This window comes from Pongo pygmaeus, chromosome 18, assembly GCF_028885625.2.
Source record: "Pongo pygmaeus isolate AG05252 chromosome 18, NHGRI_mPonPyg2-v2.0_pri, whole genome shotgun sequence".
Lineage (NCBI taxonomy): Eukaryota > Metazoa > Chordata > Mammalia > Primates > Hominidae > Pongo > Pongo pygmaeus.
In genome coordinates this window covers 42,257,450-42,280,104 of record NC_072391.2, presented here as the reverse complement: position 1 = coordinate 42,280,104, position 22,655 = coordinate 42,257,450, and the positions used below count along the sequence as shown (strand labels likewise).

General features: G+C 42.6%; 2 long non-coding RNA genes across 4 annotated transcripts; both read right to left on the bottom strand.

Annotated features, from left to right (window-relative positions):
- Positions 1 to 8: 8 nt before the first annotated feature.
- On the bottom strand, positions 9 to 11,479 carry LOC129015539 (uncharacterized). 2 transcript variants are annotated; one of them, XR_008494611.2, is made up of 8 exons: positions 11,271 to 11,479; positions 11,001 to 11,155; positions 9,995 to 10,128; positions 9,129 to 9,198; positions 6,887 to 6,975; positions 3,503 to 3,672; positions 2,649 to 2,737; positions 30 to 376 (listed from the first exon to the last, which is right to left on the bottom strand). It is a non-coding gene; the product is annotated as an uncharacterized LOC129015539 (long non-coding RNA). The 2 variants fall into 2 exon arrangements; XR_008494612.2 differs by lacking the exon at positions 6,887 to 6,975 and having other exon boundaries at positions 9 to 376.
- A 1,397-nt stretch (positions 11,480 to 12,876) lies between these two features.
- LOC129015540 (uncharacterized) lies at positions 12,877 to 19,361 on the bottom strand. 2 transcript variants are annotated; one of them, XR_008494614.2, is made up of 4 exons: positions 17,132 to 19,361; positions 16,646 to 16,713; positions 16,485 to 16,557; positions 12,877 to 13,435 (listed from the first exon to the last, which is right to left on the bottom strand). It is a non-coding gene; the product is annotated as an uncharacterized LOC129015540 (long non-coding RNA). The 2 variants fall into 2 exon arrangements; XR_008494615.2 differs by lacking the exon at positions 16,646 to 16,713 and having other exon boundaries at positions 17,132 to 17,319.
- Between the last annotated feature and the right edge of the window lie 3,294 nt (positions 19,362 to 22,655).

The window sequence follows — 22,655 nt, the reverse complement described above, 5'->3', positions numbered from 1 at the left end:
ATTTATTTGAGATGAAATTACACGTTTATTTGAGACAAAGTTTCACTCTTGTTGCCCAGGCCAGAGTGCGGTGGCATGACCTCAGTTCACTGCAACCTCTGCCTCCAAGGTTCAAGCGATTCTCATGCCTCAGCCTCCCATGTAGGTGGGATTACAGGTGCTAGCCATCACGCCTGGCTAACTTTTTTTATTTTTAGTAAAGACGGGGTTTCACCATGTTGGCCAGGCAAACTCCTGACCTCAGGGGATCCACCTTCCTCGGCCTCCCAAAGTGCTGAAATTACATGCATGAGCCACTGCTCCGGGCCGGGATATACATATTTAATGTTGTTACCAAGCTTCAAGGATCAAAGAAAGATTCCTAAGGAGGGGACATCTGAGAAAAGAAAAAGGTGGGTTCAAATATATATTTTTCTCAGAGTTTTCTGTAGCAATGTTTAATGCTAGAAGAAATGGAATAAATTGACAGATGTATGTGCACACTGTATATATAACTAAAGACATATGAAATTGTCTGGAATTATAATGCACAAAGCCAATAGCATTAGTTACTTCTGAAAAATGTACTGGAATTGAAAAGAAGACATCGGTCTTCTTTAAAATTTTAATTTTTTAGATAGAATATGAAACATTAATAATAACCACCCCAACAATAATAACAATGTTGAAGCAACCTCTACCAAGTAATCAGGACAAGGCGACATGATCCAAACAGGTATGTTCAAATTGTTTTTTAACTAGAAGGAAGCAAACATCATTTTCAAATATACAAGGACAGACCCATCTCATGAAATAATTTTGATAAGCAAGAAATGACTGGAGAAGCCATGACTTTTAAAAAATTGATAGTAAGCAACCAATCCATTATAAGATTGTTAGACGATTGTAAAAATGGTTATAGAATTACATGGTTTACAGAATTACATGCTGTAATTCCTCAAGGAGGAATATGGTGGGTGAGTTCTTATATATGTAACATTGATAAATGTGAATGATGTGTTAGAATTTAAATTACACCAAAAGAAGAAGTGTGTTTTTGATGGTGTTATCAGATTAGATTCTTCCAGAAAGGTTGAAGGATCTTTCAGAAAGATTCCAACATGAAGCAAACCAGAGAATAAGGTAATAGAAAGCCATTGTATGTTCCCAGACGGTATGGCAGATTATATCACTCTTAAGAAGCATTTCTTTTTCCCTTCCCCCAGCTGCACGTACTACCCCATTTCATTAATGTTGGACTTGACCATGTGACTGTCTTTGCTGAACGTAGCACTAGCAGACTTGGTTCTGCCATTACTGTGACAAGAATAACAGAAAGCTGACTACTGTTCCTCTTCTTTAGTTCCAAAAGTAAAAATTAAATGGGTGTTAAGAGACAGAATACGGCCAGGGGCAGTGGCTCATGCCTGTAACCCCAGCACTTTGGGAGGCTGAGGTGGGCGGATCACGAGGTCAGGAGATCGAGACCATCCTGTCTAGCAGAGTGAAACCTCGTCTCTACCAAAAATACAAAAAATTAGCCTGGTGTGGTGGCGGGCACCTGTGGTCCCAGCTACTCTGGAGGCTGAGGCAGGAGAATGGCATGAACCCGGGAGGTGGGGCATGCAAAAAAGAAAAAAAAAAGAGAGAGAGAGACAGACAGAATACAAGCCACAGACTAGGAGAAAATATTTGCAAAACACATGTCTGATAAAGGGCTTATATCTAAACTAGATAGAAAATTCTTAACAATTAAAAAACAATTTAAAAGTGAGAAAAATATCTGAATAGGCATCTGAACAAAGAAAATACACAAGGGACAAATCAGCAAATAAAAATATTCTCAGCCAGGCATGGTGGTTCATGCCTTAATCCCAGAATTTTGGGAGGCCAAGGCAGGCAGATCACCTGAGGTCAGGAGTTTGAGACCAGCCTGGCCAACATGGTGAAACCCTGTCTATACTAAAAATATAAAAATTAGCTGGGAGTGGTGGCATGCACCTATAATTGCAGCTACTTGGGAGGCTGAGGCAGGAGAACTGCTTGAGCCCAGGAGGCAGAGGTTGCAGTGAGCAGTGATCACACCATTGCACTCCAGCCCAGGCAACAGAGTGAGACTCCATCTCAAAAGAAAAAAAAATGCAATTTTACAGTAAATACTAAATCTCATTTCTGACGGCCACCCCCCAGTTAGGTGATCCATTTCATATGGTTGGGAGATGTGACACTCAAGGCTGGTACATCAAAACCATTTCTGTGGTTTTTGCTAAAACCACGTGGTTGTTGATTGAGAAATGTACATACTGAGAAGAATGGATGGACTGCATGTTCTCTATGCAGCTATCAGTACACCTCTCTCTAAGCTGGCTTTTGAAAAATATGGAGTGGCTGTGAGTTTGAGGTGATAATACTACCCCCTCTCCAGCAGCTCCTGTGTTGTGGTGCACATATCAGGTGGTCTTTGTAGCCAGTGAAGATAGAATCCAGATTGGAATACATGTTAAAGAAAGGCTGAATCAGGACATGTGCCAAGCTGAAAGACTTTTCCAGTTCTGTACAACTGAGCCTCAACAGTGTCTGTTATGACAAAATTGTTCTCCAAACATTAATTTGTGGTCTGCTCCCATACACTACAAATAATGAACTATGTGTCCATCTTTGACACTTACTGTGTTCCACCAAGAGGGACACCTCCGAAAGCCAGAAAATGTTTATTTCACACTGAAGTCCAAGTGGCCTCACAAATATTTTCCAGATCCTAACAAAGAAAATAATCTGCATTGAAGATCATGTATTCAATTATTTTAGCAACTATTTCTTACATGTTTCCTTTGTCTAAAAGACTGAGCTAGGTGCTGAGGAGATGATGTTATTCCCATCCTTAGAGCTTGTGCTCCAGAGAATATAGATAAGGAGAGGGACATCACATTACCATCTGCACAAGGGGTGTGGGAAACCATAGAGTTAAGGGACTGCTATTTATGAGTAATCTGCAGAGTGGAGGAAAGCTTTCCAGAAGAAGCCAGCCCAGGGGAGCTGTGGGCAAGCATTCCAAGCACAAGCATTCACAGTGATGTGGGCCAGACACTTCTTCTGTAAGGTCCTAAGAGCAGACTGAGCACACAGTTTGTATGTAACCAGGCAGTGGACAAGCCATGCGCAACTCAGAGGAGCTTTTTTTTTTTTTTTTTTTTTTTTTTGTAAAGGAGTTATGCTCTTGTTGCCTAGGCTGGAGTGCAAAGGCATGATCTGGGCTCACCACAACCTCCGCCTCCTGGGTTCAAGTGATTCTCCTGCCTCAGCCTCCCAAGTAGCTGGGATTATAAGCACGTACCACCACGCCCAGCTAATTTTGTATTTTTTAGAAGAGATGGAGTTTCTCCATGTTGGCCAGGATGGTCTTTATATCCTGACCTCATGATCTGCCCACCTAGGCCTCCCAAAATACTAGATTACAGGTGTGAGCTGCCACACCTGGCCAAGATTGAAATCTTAATGAGAGAAAAGCAGTTTGGAAACTTACCTGTTTTTTATTCAAAGCCCATCCTCTCCTTCCTGTTCATGAATGGCAGGCATCCTGTGGTGACTAAAGAAGGGCCTACCAGCTAAGGGACTTCATCGGCCCAAGGAGAAGCTTCCACAGGAGCTCCAGCAGGTTCCTTGGAAAATGTGACAGTGCCGGGCCATGGTGCCCTGTTCAGAAATAGAAGACTCAGATTTAGTAAAGCCAGTAGTGTAATGTGAAATTTGTTTAAAAAATCCTTAACCAAAACATTTCATTTCATAAGACCAATGTATTCCATCAATAGTTTTTTACTGTATGTTCATACTTATGGCATTAAGAATCAGCGTGATTGGCCAGTGATGAGCATCTGGTTTGTCAATTTTAGTGGCAAAGCTTTCCAGAATCTACAACTCTAGTCACCAAAATCAAGAATGTCTTTCTTTTCTCTTTTTGCCTAAAAAAAGGGACTCAATTATGAAAAGCAATATGTTAATAAATAGCACAACTTATGTTCATAGCATTGCCACTTTTAGCCACAAATTAAGAGTCAGGATTAAGGAAAACTTACCTAAGTTTTCCCAGGCTATTTAAAAAATTTTTTTCTATAAAAATAAATGTTAAATTCTTCTTTTGGGGTAGTCTGAATTAAGTTGCTGCTAATTGGAAAGGACTATTAGATCTTAAGATGAACTGACAATTTTATAAAATAAATAGACGACCTTTCTACTATTAGAAAGTTCTAATAATGAGTTCTATTATTATAATAATACTTCTCAATTCCCTTTTAAAATATTATTAATATCTTGGCATTTTCAGACTTAATCTGAAAATGTTTTAAATATCAAAATAGACGTATCCAAAGTTTACAACAAGGGTGTGCAATCATGATGGACCCACTTCCTCAAACATGAGGGACCAACCCAACTCATACCCATCACACCCTCAGCATGTGGGAAAGTTAAACTATACAGGAACCATGGCTGGATACAAAAATCTGTAGGTGTCCCTGACATAAAATGCCATAGTATTTGCCTGCATCCTGGACACACCCTCCAATATCCTTCAAATTATCTCTAGATTACTCACAATACCTAATACAATGGAAATGCTACATAAATGGTTGTTACACTTTATTGCATAAAGAATAATGACAAGAAAAAAGCTTGTACGTGTTCAGTACAGATGCAAACATCCTTTTTTTTTCTGGAATATTTTTGATCTGATGTTGGTAGAAAGTGAGGATGCAGGACCCACAGATAAAGGGGACTGACTGTATTTAACACACACACACATTTTCTTTTGCCTGAGTAAAAACAAAATTGTACTCGTAACACAGCTAAAGGAAGTCAACAAAACTGTTCTTCCCATTCAACCTCAAATTGATAGAGATGACCTTCAAAATCCACATAGAACTTATTTCCTTAATGCTCACTACATTTTAATCATTAGAACTAATAGTCAAATAAGTTGCCCTTACTAATAAATCCAAATTAAAAAAACACAGAAACGACACTTTATTTCTTCAATAATTATTAGTGAAAACCTACTTTGCATTATATACTGTTAAACCATCAGTGACATATTAATAAGCAAAAGATAAAAACTCCTGCCTCCTAAAATTTACAGTAGAGCAGCACTTTATTTTACTGAATAAACACATCCTTGAAAATCTGTATGAAGATTAGGGATGCTCCTACGACATGCATGAAAGTTTCCAGAAGGTTCATGTTCAAGCAGCTTGCTAAAGCAGAGGAAACTTCCACATGTCTTTCTTACAAACTGTCACAAGACACACCTAAAATTTCAACTCAGGAAATAAAGTCAGCTTTTGATTAGTCTTCACTTAAGAATGTCTTCCCTTGATCCAGTAATGTGAAGGCAAATAAAACATTGTAATTTATACCAAAATAAAAATTCTGAATAGATCATTTTTCCATGATTCAGTGTCTTGTTCATCTGTTTAATAAATAAGTCAGTTACTCTTCAACTTCTGTCATACTCTCAAAAGTCATGAGCAATCCAGAAAGATCCATCTCTCGTATTTATTTTTATTTTTTAAAAAATTCACTACACTGAGGCCAGGTGCGGTGGCTCATGCCTGTAATCCCAGCACTTTGGGAGGCTGAGGTGGGAAGGTCATGAGGTCAGGAGATCGAGACCAGCCTGGGCAACATGGTGAAACCCCGTCTTTACTAAAAATACAAAAAGTAGCCAAATGTGGTGGCACACACCTGTGGTCCCAGCTACTTGGGAGGCTGAGGCAGGAGAATTGCTTGAACCCAGGGGGCAGAAGTTGCAGTGAGCTGAGATCACACCACTGCACTCCAGCCTGGGTGACAGAACAAGACTCCATCTCAAAAAAAGAAAAAGAAAAAAGAAAAATTTACTAGAAGGGATTAAAAACAGATTTGACCAAGCAGAGGAAAGAATTAGCAAATCTGAAGACAAAACAATGGAAATAATCCTGTGTCAGAAACAGAAAGAAAATGGTTGAAGGAATATCAACTGACCCTAAGGGACCTGTGGGACAAAATCAAGTGGACCAACAACAGTTTGTAAGAATCACAGAACAGACAGAGGGAATAAAAGAATATTTGAAGAAATAATGAAAATCTAAGAAACTTCCCAAATTTGATTTAAAACATTAAAACATCATAAATATACAGGGCTTGGCATGGTGGCTCCCACCTCTAAACTCAATGCTTTGGGAGGCCAAGGTGGAAGAGTTGTTTCAGGCCAGGTATTCAAGATCAGTCTGGGAAACATAGTGAGACCCTGTTTCTATGAAAAAATCATAATTAAAGTTAAAAGCTGGTATGGTGGTGTGCATGTACAATCTCAGCTACTCTGGAGGCTCACATGAAAGGATTGCTTGAGCCCTTTCAGCCTGGGTGACTGAGTGAGACCCTGTCTTTTTTTTCTCTTGTTTTGAGACAGAGTTTCACTCTTGTTGCAATGGTGAAATCTCAGCTCACTGCATCCTCTGCCTCCTGGGTTCAGGCGATTCTCTCGCCTCTGCCTCCCGTGTAGCTGGGATCACAGGCATGTGCCACCATGCCCAGCTAATTTTGTATTTTTAGCAGAGACGTGGTTTCTCCATGTTGGTCAGGCTGGTCTCAACCTCCCAACCTCAGGTGATCCGCTGGTCTCAGCTGGCCTCCCAAAGTGCTGGGATTATAGACATGAGCCACTGCACCTGGCCATGAGACCCTGTCTCTACAAAAACTTGCTGTCACAAAAACCAAGAAGCTCAACAAACTCAAAATAGGATAAATTCAAAGTATCTCACTCAAGACAGTTTATAATCAAGGTATCAAAAGACAAAGAATCTTGAATGAAACAAGGGAGAAGTACTGCTCACATACAAAGGATCCTCAGTCAGATTATCAGTAGATTTCTTACCAGAAACCTTGGAGGCCGGAAGGCAGTAGGGTTGATTAATTCAAAGTACTGAGTGGGGAAATCCTTTCAACTACGAATCTTAGATCTGACTGTTAGGGTTGAAAGGTGTCCACCAAAGTTCATGTCAAAACAAACAAAAAATCATTATGAGATTTATGCATAGAGGTTTTTTCTTTCTTTCTTTCTTTTTTTTTTTTTTTTAAGCCCATCGGCTATCATTAGTGTTAGTGTATTTTATGTGTGGTCCAGGACAATTCTTCCAATGTGGTTCAAAGAAGCCAAAACATTGAATAACCCCGATAAATGTACTTAACATTACTGAACTGTACACTTAAAAATGATTAGATGGTAAAGTTTATGTTATATATATTTTATAATTTAAAATTAAAAATATATTTAATATGTGCAAAACAGAGATGTACAGAATAAAGCAAAAAAGTAAGAATTCTTTTAGTAAATACTGGAAAAGTTGGTCTAAGTGAGAAAAAAGTAACCCACATGCAAAACTCACATCATAGTTTATAAAACTATAACAGTATTAGAAGAAAATGCTGGGTGGTGGGGAAACCACAGATGGTCCTGACCACTGAAGAAATGGAGCAGAGGACAATGACCAATTCTAATAGGTGAATAATATTTATGTAATAATAGGTAATAAGATACACGTAAAAGAAAAAAAGAACACAATGGGAGAATTCTGAAGCAGGCAAAACTCTTAAAATCCAACTCTACAAATAACTTACACAAATATAAAGCTGATACCTAAAATTCCCTTGATACTTTTATTTTTAGGACTTTTCCTTTTTAGTTAAGGAGCACTTTCAACACCTGATAGCACCATGCACCTGACACTCCCTGCAGTTGACATCAGTTGGCCGGGGGCAGGGGAGGGACCCTCCCTTTTTCCTTTCCTTTCTTTCCTTTTTTTTTTTTGAGACAGAGTCTTGTTCTGCCACCCAGGCTAGAGTCCAGTGGTGAGATCTTGGCTGACTGCAACCTCTGTCTCCTGGGTTTAAGCAATTCTCCTGTCTCAGCTCCCAAGTAGCTGGGATTACAGGTGCATGCCACCAGGTCCAGCTAATTTTTGTATTTTTTTAGTAGAGACGGGTTTCACCATGTTGGCCAGGCTGGTCTCAAACTCCTGACCTTGTGCTCTGCCTGCCTTAGCTTCCCAAAGTGCTGAGATTACAGGTGTGAGCCACTGCACCCGGCCACCTCTATTTCTTATACACAGTAATATTATAACAAGAAAGATATCAATTTGCTTAATATGTAGCTTGTTTCTGAGTTCTGTAGATGTCACTCAATAAGATAAGAAAGCTACTGATCTCATCAAATCAAGAACACAATACAGTTCCCTCAGGTATCAAAAATTACATGGCCTCAAAACATGGGAAAGATAATATTTTATGAAATGGTGTATTTTAAGGCTGACCTACAGATAGGAGTTTTTTCCCCAAGCAATAAAGCTTTGATGCAGATGTTCATTCCACATCCTGTCCTGATCCTCAGCTGCCAGAGGCCAGCCTGCACTTGCCTTCACACTATGCCTTCCTTCATGGCTTCAGGCTAAGATTGCCAGGAGGCTTCTGTAAATGTGGTCATCTTATGGATGAAACACTTTTTTTGTTAGTTTTGTTTGTGTTTTAGAGACAGGGTCTCACTGTCATCCATCCTGGAGTGCAGTGGCATGATCATAGCTTTCTGCAACCTCCAACTCCTAAGCTCAAGTGATCCTCCCAACTCAGCCTCCTGTGCAGGTAATTTTTAATTTTTTTGTAGAGGGTCTTGCTATTGCTGTCTAGGCTGGTGTCAAACTCCTGGTTTCAAGTAACCTTTATGCCTTGGCTTCCAAAAGTGCTGAGATTACAGGAGTGCGCCATCATACCCAGCTCAGATTCAATATTTCTTTTTTTTTTCCTTTTTGAAAAAAAAGTGCAGTGGTGCAATCTCAGCTCACTGTAACCTCTGCCTCCCAGGTTCAAGTGATTCTTCTGCCTCAGCCTCCTGTGTAGCTGGGACTACAGGCACGCGGCACCATGCCCAGCTCATTTTTGTGTTTTTAGTAGAGATGGGGTTTCACCATGTTGGCAAGAATGGTCTCAATCTCTTGACCTCGTGATCCACCCACCTCGGCCTCCCAAAGTGCTGGGATTACAGGCATGAGCCACTGCACATGGCCCAGATTAAATATTTCTTTAGAAGATGGACTAGAAATGGGTCATCCAAAATTTTTACTTACCTATGAAGAATTCCAATCTTCTAAACCTTTTAGAACTCAATCAGAACTTGAGAACTTCTTTCAGTAGGTGCTGTGATTCAATAACCAGAATTCTGTTTTAGTTTATAGTTCTACAAGTATTTCCGTCATTTTCCTACTAAATTACATGAAGGGAGTTGCCTGCATATGAGCTGCACCACCGAGCAGCATGCCTGTCAGTGAGAAGGTGCCTGACAATTCTCAGTTAAAATGTCCTGACCAAGTTTCCCCAGAAATTTGTGAGTACTCAACTGTATTAAAACTAAATATATTATTTTTAATGACAAATAGTCACTAATTAGTAAAATGATTACTGGGCTATAATAGAACAAGTCCTTAGCCCAAAATTAAATGGCCACAGATTGATACAAAGCTTATCAACTATCACATATCACATTTTGACAAAAATCAAGAAGACTAATGGATTATCTCTTCTTCTTTTTCTTCTGTGAGACAGGGTCTTGCTCTGTCACCCAGGCTGGAGTGCAGTGGCACAATCACAGTTCACTGCAGCCTCCACCTCCTGGGCCCAAATGATCCTCCAACCTCAGCCTCCCAGGTAGCTGGGACCACAGTCGCATGCCACCATTCCCAGTTTGTGTGTGTGTGTGTGTGTGTGTGTGTGTGTGTGTGTGTGTGTGTGTGTGTGCATGCTTGTGTGCATGTGTAGAGTCTCCCTATGATGCCTAGGCTGGTCTCAAACTCCTGGGCTCAAGCAATTCTCCCTCTTTGGCCTCCCAAAATGCTGGGATTACAGGCATGAGCTAAATCATACTAAATAAATTGTATTTTAAAAGTAAAGTCAAAGGTAGAATTTAAGAACAAAGAAATTCTATTTCTATACTTACTAGTCTCAGGAAGACAGACAACATGGCCTTCCTAAGCCTCTTCCTGAATCTTTTCAGAAGAGTGTGAGTCATGAGAAATCAGAGCTGTTATTTTCTGGTTGAAACTAACACTTTAGGCTACCGTTTTCATTTGCCTGTTGAAAGGATAACTTAGCTGTATTAATCATTTAAATTAAAATTAAACATTTTGAAGGGGAAAACATGGGGAGCAGACAACATCTACCTTACTCAAGGAGGCAGGTAATCAGTGTAAAAGGAATGAGAAATCACCATTGGAACCATGGGTTTAACCAATGTTTCCAAGAGGCTTCAGCAATGATGCTGAAACCAGCTCGTGAAGGTTGCCGGAGAATAAGATGTTCACAGTGCTTTGATGTCTCATCCCACAGATGACTAATAAAAAAAGGGAAAAGCTACTTCACGAAGAGATGTCCAGTTGATACTACCTCAACCCAAATTATTAAACATAACATCAACAATCATGGGACAAACAGACTCAAACATCCCGTGTGAGGCGTTAAGTACACAACCCTGCCTAATCTGAATTAGGCATTATTTCCTGTTTAATCTGGATACACTCATGAGAACACTGTTTAATCTATTCTTGCCAAAATGCTCAAACTATTCTAGTCAGGAGAAGAAAAAAGCAATCAGATATATCTAGATTATGGATCATTCTACAAAACAAAGAGCCTAGATTTTTCAAAATGTTTCATGTATTGAAAGAAGTACTCCAAAGTAAAAGAATAGAGACATGATAACCAAAGGCAAGGTTAATCTTTGATTAATCTGTGGATTTAAAACAAAAATAAAGAACATTTTGGAGACAATTAGATAAATCTGAATATGGGCTGTACATCAAATTACTGTATTACAGTTAGATGGTAGAACTGTAATTATGTAGAAATATGTCATTATTCACAAGAGATAAATGCTGAAATGTTGGGGTAAAATATCATGCTCTCTGCAACTTACTTTCAAATGATTCAGAGAAGAAAGTACTTACGGAAAGAGAAAGAAAATGCAAGGTGGCAAATGCTAGCCACTGGTTGATCTGAATAAAGAATATGTAGATGTCCATTGTCTTTGCCTTTTAATTTTCTGTAGGCAAGAGAAAGATAGGAAGGAGGTAAGGTGCAGGCATTTCTTATCAATTCATACCTGTAAAAAACAGAGTTAAAAGAAAAGCAAAGGATTAAAATTCATGTAAACACCCAGTGAGATTAATCATAATTTTCTGTCAAATTTCTGAAAAGCTATTAAGACTGTAACATACCTGACTAGGATCACTTGTAGGTAACTTAAAGTATTTTTTCTGTAGGTTCCAGTCCTTCTACTTCATATGTTTTATTCCATCATTCCTGGAATTGCCAGTCGTTCAAAATAAACCTCTAAATGATCATTGTAAGACATTTCATCATCAACATCATCCTTTGATAAAATTAATAAAAAATGAAACAGGCTCTAAAGTAGCAACTAAACAATAAATTGTTTGTAATAAAAAGGGCTAAGACATAAATGAATCAATAAAATTAAGAAAAATAAAATGGCTGTAAGGTAGTGACTAAACAATAAGTAACTTGTAATAAAAAAGACTAAGACATGAATGAGTCAATAAAATTAAGAAAAAAATTAAGCAGGCTTTAAAGCACTGACTAAACACTTTGTAATAAAAAATACCCATCAGACATAAATGAGTCAATAAAGTGTACAATTTATTTTTTTGGAGATAGAGTCTTGTTCTGTTGCTTAGAATGAATGCAGTGGTGTGATCTCAGTTCACTGCAATCTTCAACTCTCAGGCTCAAGCCATCCTCCCATCTCAGCCTCCTGAGTAACTGGGACTACATGCATGCACCACTGCACCTGGATAATGTTTTTTTTTTTTTTTTGGTAGAGATTGGGTTGCCCCATGTTGTCCACGCTGGTCTCATACTCCTGGACTCAAGCGTTCCACCTGCTTTGGCCTTTCAAAGTTCTAGGATTACAGGCGTGAGGCACCTCACCTGGCCTCTTTTTATATTTGACATGAGAAAACTATTATAACTTCAGTCAATTGTAAGTCATTATAAAAAAAATTAACCTCTTTGAGAGGACAGGACAGAAAAATCCTGACATGTTACCAAAGCTTAGGGTAGGATAAATGTGTCATCACAAATGAATGGGAAGAGAGCAGGCCATTCAGAAAATGGTGAGGCAAATGGTTACCTCTATCAGAAAAGTACAGATGAGCCTATCCTAAGAGAAGTAAAACGAATAAAGGGAGGAAGGGAGGAGGGAGGGGGGGAGAGAGAGAGAGACTGCAGAAGGTTTCAATGTTATAACACCCAGCTCAGCAAGGACAAGATAAAACAAGAGCTCTCAGTCATGGTCTAAGCTGGCACTGCCTTTTTAAGAGGTTAATTTTGCAATTAGCATTAACAGTCTCAAAAACACTCATCACCTTTGACTTAGCCATTTCACCTACAATAATCTAGCATATGAAAACACTCAAAGATCGGATACATTTAGGTCAATAATTCTTTATCCATCAATTACACAATCACAAAAAATTTAAAAACTCTTTTGGCAGCAAAATCTGTCCTCAATAAATGTGATACTATTTACAGTTTCTATTTATGCCACTCAGCTGGCCTTTAAAGCCATGCATACTTTTAATGACAGTAGCCCCAGCCTACTTCTCTGGGCTTATTTACCAATGCAGCCTCCCACAGATGCTGTAAACCTGACACAGAAATTCCCTGGATCTTCCCAAAACACCGCCCACATGCCTCACAGCAGCATCTTTGATGATACTGTTTCTGCTCCCTGACACGTCCTCCTTCTCCCACATCTAAGGCCTGGCACAGGCCCCATCTCTTTTCATAAAGCTTCAGCCATACCTGCCTCAGAGGTAAATTTCTGACCCCCATGATTTCCAGGCTCGTTTTGGTGCTGCTGGGTGTACATAACACGATCTGAAATGTGGTTCTGCATCTCTTCTTTGCACCTGGTTGAGGTTTCAGAGAGCAGAGGCTAAATATTTCATGGCTCCCTCACTTTCTAAACACAGTGCTGTATATTGAGTGGCACCTCTAGGTGACTACTTTGTACCCTAAATGTTAAATTGAGGGATGAGTGAAACCATATCAGGATTAATATACAGAAACAAATTTTTGAATTCCATCACTTAATAGAAGTGGCCATTTGAATGTTGGCATGTAGGAAGAAAAGAGGAGGACAAAGGAACCCCAAAAGTTGGCATCATAACTACTGCCACAAAAAAGGAGAATAAAGCAGGGTGGCAAGGTAAAGACCAGGGAAACGCAGGTCACTGCAGGACAGAAGAGTCTTCCAAGCTTGTCAGAAATGAAGTTTCTCATTTTCCAATAAACTAGTGTGGCATACGTCACTGTTTAGAGTCTTGTCTTCAAAGTGTTTTCCAGCATCAAGGACAACAATCTACAAGACATGAAATGGTGAGAAAAAGCAGCACACTCATGACTCTGAAGAGCACAGCATAAGGCTACAAAAAGGACCAAGCACCTCCTCAACCTGCAATGTACTCAGTGTCTGAAATCACAAGTTAGGTGATGAAGGGCTGGTAGTTTCACGTGAATTAATAACTTTCCTTCTTGCCCCCATGTTATCTCCCTCACCTGACCCACCCAATAAAACATCCTTAAAAGGCTCCTCTCAAATTCCTTGCAAATATTAGGCTTCTCTCAAATTGCTTGCACGTGCTTGGAGAAGCTCACAGTACAGTTAGTGCACTAATACACAACTGAACTTGAGCAACATGAGGCTTACAAGAGAGCACAGACAACAGCAAAGCTGAGCCCAGCAGCCATCACCTAAAGAACTCTTCACTCATTACATTGGATTAAATGATTTCTCTGGAACCAGGACCACAGAATCCTGAAGGACACACAGCTGGTGGCTAAGGATTCAAGGCCTGGAGTGAAAATGTAACATTTCCCTCCAAGTGCTTATTTCTGCTATAAACTGGTTTAGTTCTGCAATGAACAACTAGATTTCTAACTGATATTAATATTAATAAACTTTTTTTCTAAAAGACAGGGTCTTGCTCTATCACCCAGGCTGGAGTGCAGTGGTGCAGTCATGGCTTACTGCAGCCTCAACCTCCCAGACTCAAGCAATCCCCCTGCCTCAGCCTGGGCAGTAGCTAGGACTACAGATGGATGCCACCATGCCCAGCTAATTAAAAAAATTGTTTTTTTAGGGATGAGTTCTCACTATGTTGCCCAGGCTAGTCTTAAACTTCTGGGATCAAGCAATCCTCCTGCCTTGGTCTTCTAAACTGCTGAGATTACAGGCAGTAGCCACTGCACCAGGCCATTAGCACTTATATACGTAAAATACATACAGAATATAAACCACTACAAAACATTACCATACTATGGATTTGTTTTAAAAATGAGGTAAAAGTCATTAAGAAAATGAAAGCATGAAAGAAGTCTATTAAAATTACAAAAATTCAAAACTGAGTAAACGAGACTTCGGAAGGAATGAAAACAATTGGAAAATAACTTCAGGAAAAAATGTAAAATAGAAAAAACACAAGAACAATTTGTGCACTCTAAAAAACAGAGGTTAAAGTCAGGAAAAAAAATTTTTTTTTAAGACGAAGTCTCACTCTGTCGTCAGGCTGGAATGTAGTGGCATGATCTTGGCTCACTGCAACCTCTGCCTCCTGGGTTCAAGCGATTCTCCTGCCTCAGCCTCCCGAGTACCTGAAACTACAAGCGTGCACCACCACGCCTAGCTAATTTTTGTAGTTTTAGTAGAGACGGGGTTTCACCTTGTTGGCCAGGCTGGTCTCAAACTCCCGACCTCAGGTGATCCACCCACCTCGGCCTCCTAAAGTGCTGGGATTACAGACATGAGCCACCGTGCCCAGCCAGGAAAATATTTAAAAACAAGTTAAGCAAAGATTATAAAAGTTTTTGGAGTAACACAGTTCCCAAAATGATCATGATCCACATCAATCTGAGCCATGTTGACATCCCCACATCAGGGCCCTTCCTGGTGTTCAAGGAATTTGCAACACAGACAGAGGTGCAAGGGTCACTGGGGAGGCACAGAGGTGGAGGGAGGAGGGGCTCCTTGGGGTCGTGCAGGTCTCAGAGAGGTCTTTGGGCACTGGAAGGTGACCTTGGGCCCCTGAGCTCCTGACAGTCAGGTCTACTCCGATGTCAAGGCACTGAACCCTGTGTGCTGCTCTCTGCTGAGGGGTTATCTGTCCACGGAGATTGTCTGTAAGTGTCATGGAGGAAGAACTGAACCTGGGCACTCACACGGGCACCTTCAGGGGGCTGGTTCCCTGGAGAGCAAAGCAGACACAGAGAAATGGGGGAATTTCAAGGATTCCAGGATCCACAGGCAGAGTCCGATGCCCCTGCGCCCTAAGAGGAGCAAGAGCGCTCATAACACAGGGTGGGGGTGGTGACCCTGCCTTGCCACGCAGATCCTCTGTGCCATCCAGACAGAAGAGCTGCACGTTGAATATGCATAGCTTCCTGGAGCACGTCATTGTTACTGCCTAATAAGACCTCGTCTTTCTAGCATCCCCACCGGACCTTTCTTTGCATTGTAATTTTTAAAATTATGCTTTGGTAAGACATAAATTTCTCATGTTCATATATTGTAGCATAAAAGGGGTACAGAAGACATACATTTGAGAGTGAAAAGCAGTGTATATGTACACACACACACATTCATATGTGTACCTTATTTCAAGATTGAAAAATATATTTAAAAAACAGAGGCTCCCTAAATCATGCCCTCAACCCCTCCCAGGTGAGCATCATCCTGAAATGTCTTCAGGGGTTTGTTTGGTTGGCATTTGGCACAGATACAGAACAACTGATGCCCAAGTCAGTGCTGTCTACGTACAGAAGCCTCCAACCTCATCTTGAAAAATGGGGCCATGAGGCCATCCCAGACCCCGACAGAGGCTGAAGGATCCCTGGGATTGGAGGCCCACAGGCCCCCACAGAAGCTGAAGGACCCCTGGCACTAGGCACATTTCAGTGCTTCTTGGATCCTGTCATGTCCTCTGCTTGATGCCAGGACTGACTGAGTGCCCGCTGGCCTGCAATACTGGGCCGAGTGGGCTGCTTGCTTGTGTGACAAGTAACTGGGGGTGCCTCCATCCCTCTCACACCTTTCCCAGAAGGCCTGAACTAGGGGGGATTCATGTCAGCCCTAGTGTCTCCTCAGGATGAACTAGTGATGCTCCCTGTTGGCCTCAAGAGGCTGGGAGGACAGAGCTAGGTCCCCCCAAATGAGATGGTGGTGAGCTGAAGTGTCACTGCAGACAAATAACAGAGTGCACAGCCCTTGGAATCCAGCACATGGTGGTCTGAGCAGCACCTCAGTGTCTCCCTCACTACACAGCCTGTGGAGGGCTCAGCCCAGCAGGCTCAGGGGCTGCTATGGATTGCGTGTCTGTTTCCTGGAGGATGTTCTCAGGGCATCCTTCACTTACCTTCAGAGGTCTCTAAAATAAACTAAAAATGTCCCAACAGTTCATGGCATTCTTCCTGGGCTTCCTGGTTTTCCTGTTGGGACAACAAGAAAGTGAGTGTAGCCATGAAGAACATGGGCACTTGTCTGCTTCCCTCATCATTCTGCCTACTGCACACTCACACTTCCTCTTCCACTTTTGTCTTTTCTGTTGCTTCTTCTGCAGGTGCAGAGGAAGGAATTGCTGACATCTGTGAGAAAGAGAACAATTGTGCATGTCCAGAGACACCAGTGCAAGAAAAGTCCTATCTGTTAAGGGGGTGCCCAGAGCAGACCGGATGTCACTGGGGGGCCCTCCAGCAGGGTGGGGTCCAGTTCTTCTGACCCCAGCCCAGCCCCCTCCCTGGACCCCGAAGGGTTGTTCAGCAAGATTGAAAGCTGCAACCTGAGGGCCAGTGAACAGGGCAATGCCAAGGCAGTGGGCAGGAGGGCTGGAGAGGGATTTTATTGACACTGAAGACCCAAGAACCTCAACTGTGGGATGAGACCAGTTTCTTCAGGAGAACAATCACAAGAGAGGGAGAGAGGAAAAGGACCAGAGCTTAAAAAGGAGCTCATCAGTTAGAAAGAGGATAAAAGACAGAGAGCATATAAGAGGAGATCAATTACCTGCTGGTGGCCGCCTGTAATGGTGGTCTTCCAATTCTGTGAAGCAAGCATCAGAGTGTCTAGATGAGCAGTGGTGATGGGGTGGCCATAAGAAGTAAAGGGGAGAGTTAGAGTCGAGAGAACCACTCAGACCCTGCTCTTCCAGGGCTGTGGAGCCAACCCCAGAGCCTCTGATGTGCTCATTTCTGGAGCCTTCTCCACAGCCTGTATCGTTTCTTCTGTGGTATGAGGGAGGGACCTCTGACTTCCCACATACTTTCTCAGCCCTCACATTCCATAACTGAGCCAAGGGAGGGGAAGCCGTGTCATTCTGTTCCTCCAAGAGGCAGCCACCCTCTTCACAATGTTGTGCATGACGTGGAATTCCCTCCCTCCTCCTCCTGTAGGACCTGCTTCTGTTCCCTCATGAATCCCATTTCCTTTCTCCATGTGGACCTTCACCAGTCCTACTGTTCTCCAAATAAGAACATTGGAAAGAAGGTCAAGGCTGCACTGCCAGGGCCTACAATGAACCGACGGATCTCACCCTGGGTCGGCAGCACCTCCCAAAGGCCTGGGGTTGTGTTGGGGCCTGTGGGAGGCAATGATGGCTGATGTCACAGATACAGTGACTGTTCTATGCCTGGAATGACCTTAGAGACTTGGAAAATATTCAGCCCTCAAAACAATCCCATCAGCTTCGGAATATTTCTAAACAATGGAACAGAATTCTGAATAAAGCCCTTTGTCCCAGTTGCCTTAATCTGCAGGTGAGGCCAGCAGTTGTCAGCACAGAAATGAGGTGGCCCTCCCAGGGTTTGCCTGAGCTGTGGGAAGACTAAAAGGGAGGACACCTGGCAGGCTTGACACAGAGAACAAGCTGGGCCTGACTGGAGTATGGGGAGCAGGACGAGGCTGCTGGGCCAGAGAAGAGGGTGTGACAAGACAAATGACCCCTGGGCCAGCTGCCCAGAGGCTCTGCCCTGGGCTCAGTGGATCCCAGGGTCCAGGCTACAGGGAGGGTGAGAGCCGCTGCCTACAGCAACACAGCAGCCCCTCCACATATATCCCCTAGGATTCTTGCCAGCCACAGAGGGCCTTGAGCAACAGCTGGACTCGGGCCTCTCCAACAAAAGCCAATTTAGGTTTCATTCAAAGCCCAAGTATTTGGGATTGGATGGGACTGGGTGAGGAGTGGAGGCCAAAAATGTGCTCAATCATGTGTTCTGCCCTCAGAACTCCAGGATGCTGGGGCACATGTATGAATTCCAGAGGAAGGATTCCCTATGTCATCCAACATAGGGAGCACCCTTAGAGCAGGAGCAGATGGTGAGGACAGGACAGGAAGGTGCTGTTGCAGGTCCCGAGAGTGTAGAGAAAGACAGTGGGCTCCTTTCACCTCCTGGCACATGTATGAAGGACTTCGTCTTCAGGATCACGTAGCACCAGTAAAGGGCTGTGTCCCACCCCATACTCAGCTTTACACCTACATACTCATTTTCTGATCTCTATTCACAAAAAAAGTGCTATCTCATCAAAACCCAGGGCTCTGGTGCTTGCTGTGGCAAAGGCAGGAATGATCTGGTCCTCTGCAAAATGTAATCTTTAAACACCAGAGCAAGAAATGATGGTGACAAACACAACTCGCACAAAGCCCATAAGAACACAACTCTTACAACTTTGTCATTAAGATACAAAAAAAACCAAAAAAACAAAAAAACCCAAGTCAGACTTCTATACCTGTTTCCTTTTATATTTAGTCACTTCATTGATCCCATCCTAGGCTCCAAAACAAGTGTAACCCAATCCCCAAGAACCCTCTCTCACTGGTCAACCCTGGAGCGTTGGTCCCTACCTGACCAGTCTATTTCCTCCTGGATGGATCCAGAGGTGGTGCCCATGAGCCCATGTACAGAAACACAAACATCAGCATGACTGCTCTGTCCACTGTGATTCTTCCTGGGCTCTGTGAACTCAGGGGACTTTATGAAGGCACTGCTCACAGCTGTGAGACTTCAGGTGAGATACAGGACCTGAAATACTCCCTTTCAACTGTTCACCAACACTGGCTCATAACATCTCTTACCTCCAATCTGAGAACCTGAGATTCCAGTCTTGATGCAGATGCACTGAGTTAGGTGGGTGCAGGGAACAGAACCTGGGCCAGACTCACAGCAGCTGCTTCCCAGGTGATTCTGGGAGAATGGAGATGCTCTCTTAAGAGTAGACATTTGGCAACTGGGAACTTCTAGCATGGCTCTTGTGAGGAGGTTTTGAATTTTTTCATTTATTTAAATATGGATTGTCACATTTGCCATGGAGGATCACACTGGAATGCACAGGTCTAAACCCAAAGATGAGGAAGATGTGACTCTCCCCCCTGGTGATTCCTGGTAGAGTGGTTTGCTGCTCTGATCTGATCATTCATGGATAGGTGCTTCAGGGGCACAGGAACAAGCTCCAGGCCCCCTGTGAAGTGCAGGGATGCCACAACAAAAATAAAAAAGCCTGGTCCAGCAAAGGAGGACTTGTTAAAAGAAAAAAGAGCATCTTCTGCAAGGAGAAAAGGTGAACCAATGTAGCCCAAGTAGAGATGACGGGGACTCTTCATTGATTTCAGGAGCCCACCCTATTCTCCTGTGACTATGGATCAGAATCCACTCAGGTTTCTAGATTGCCATGAGAAAAAACAGATTGAAGGAGATGAGCAGGAAGCCGTTTCATACTGGTGCTGGATCTCAGCAAAGGGGTTGGAAACATTGGAACATTACTGGGGCCCAAGATGGGCTGCCAAGGGCTGAGCTCTGGGATGACAAGGAATGAGGAGGACATAGTCCTTGCCCTCCCAGTGACCAGCCATGGCCAGTATTCATCAACACACAAGTAAAACAAAACAGAATTTGAGACTAATAATTCCAAGACTATCTCAGAGAAACAGGAAAAGTGATGTCTTATAGGTCACATGGGAGAGTTGCAAGGACCACCTGGACTCTGGAGCAGCCCCTCTCCCTTGGCTGAGTTCACCTTGCACTGAAGCAGGATCCCTTCTCACCTCCCCTGCAGCTAGTGTGGGGCAGCTTTCCTGTCTGAAAGCTGACACTCCCTCCAGTCACATAGGATTCTGGGCCAAATCACACTTGGCCAACAGCAACTACACAAGGACCAGCTGTCAGGTGACTCCCAGAAGCAGGTGAAAAATAAGAGCTGATCTCTGTCCCAGCCAGAGAGATCAGGCCTGGGAAATACTTTGTATCTGGCTTGACCCTGAAGTCCATCCCTGCTGATCATGTCCTCTCTGGGCCAAATTGTATGTTTCAAGAACTCACTTCTGTTCTCTGCCTCTCATTAATTTCTGGTGGTGCCATTGCCATCAACATACAGGAAATAGAGAAGACAAGAAACAAGAAAGTAGCTTCTCTCTTCAGGCTGTTAGGAAGACAGGCCGACAGTGTTAAAATAAGCTATACTTGGAGCTCGACCCATTATCCCTCAGTTGTAATATGAACATCTCGGCCATGCCCAGGTGATGATGTAGAACTGACTCTGCTGATGTTGCACCTTGGCTTCCCCCCTGTGGCTTTGTTGCCCTCATGCCTTCATTCTGCTCCTCCAAATCGAGTTCCTTTTCAGGCCCAGGCCAAGGCTGTAGCCTGCTGTCTCTCTCATAGAGCCCACTGGACAGCTATCTGTGAATTCTTAGAGCCTCAATGCTGGTAATGCTGGTTTGTGCCTTTAATCACACATAGAAGAGGGCCCCAAATACCACAAAAAAAACTGTATTTTAGAGATTAAAGATGACTGGGGGAAATGGGCTATGAGGAGATAGTTTCTGAGGTTAAGGAGGGGCATTGTAAAATCACACCAGCCTCATTGTTTTAAAATTGACACCTACAGAGCAATCAAATTCAATTCATATACAATATATTTCCACCAAATGCATGCTCCCAAAAGAAACTCAATCCAGAATTTGGCTAATTTTATTTTCATATAGCCTTAAGCCAACCACCTTCACTTGTTTTTTGCAAAGGCCTTCAGGAGCAAACAAAAACTTCTGTCAACAGTGGGTTCAATGGGAACATCATGGAACATCTGCTGTAAAACAGCCACACTTGTCTTTCCCCACCTAATAATGCATGAGTCACCCTCTATCCTCCTAGGAAGGCAAGTGCTTGCCCTGCCAGTAACACCCTAGGGCAAGCCCTTTGGTTATCTTTTCATGTTGCTGTGTTTCCTGAGCAGAGAAGACAGAAACCAGAACTAGGCTGCATGATAGAGGCTGAGCCTGTACATGACCTTGACATTACATATTTTGGACACTCACCATATTAATTCAAAAAGACACGCAGCAACTCAATGCACACTACCTCACCCAACTTCAGAGACCGCAGTTGCTCCCAGGGACTGCAGAATGTGACCATCATGCTTTATCTGGAACAACCATTTCTCCCATCACAGCCTAAGTCCTCATTCATGAGGGGAAGCCCTACTCAGGCTGCCTGTCTACAGGAAGGCCAGAGAGACAGTGACACATTCCTCATCATCTGGATTACTCATCAGCATGAGAGGGGTTCCCCAATACATACCCTTTTGTATAACTCCTGAGGATTTCTGTAATGAGAGAAAATAAATTGTTATGAGCATCAGACCATGCTGTGTCCTGTGTGCACAAAACATTGTTCACTTAGTGACATTAGAAAACATTATGGAAACCCGTGTTCAAAGGAACCCAAAAGAAGAACAGAGCAAATCGACTCATACTAAAGACACAAATTTTTCTCAGAGTATGTTTCCTCTCAAGTCCATGTTGGTTGGTAAGTAAGTGATTTTGCTTCAAAGAGAGAACAAAATAGGTAAGGCTCACTGCCACACAATGTGTGACTGATGCTTTCATTTTCTCCCACTGTCTTAAATCAAGCCTCAGTGGGGATAGACTGTCACTTACAATTCTCCCCAAGGACATTGTGTAACTAATCTAAGATATATATTCTCAGATTCTCCTATCTTAATTTAATCCAAATAAGATAAAGCTAAGAAAGCAACAGTTTTTCTCTGACAAATCCAGGTGGCCTGACCTTCACATCCTCTGGGTCCTCCTCCTCTCCGTTGTAACAGGACTGCTCCTGTAGTGGATCCCTCATCAGAACTAGGAGGATACAGAGTGACCATCAGCACCTTGCTGGTGGTGCTCGTGAACAATTCAGTAACATTGCTTGAGGTGGGTGTGGGAGGAGGGTAGCAGGCACAGGAGAGATGCAGGGAAGAAAGGGAATCAGGGCCCTTGGCTTTTTAGCTTTAAGCCAACTCGTAAACATGAAATAGCCAATCTCAAACAGGACCCTTCCTGCAGTGCAGGCTGTGTGTCCCTGGCAGCCTCTTAGGGCTCCTCCATCCTAATCTGACCTGAGCTAACTTGCCCTCTTATTGATCCCTACCAAAGTCATTTCCTCCTCACAATCAATCCACAGGTACTGCTGCTCTGTATGTCATGCCTTCTAGAAGATTTTGTACTGAATAAGAAGCAACCTTTCTTAAAATAGGAGATTTA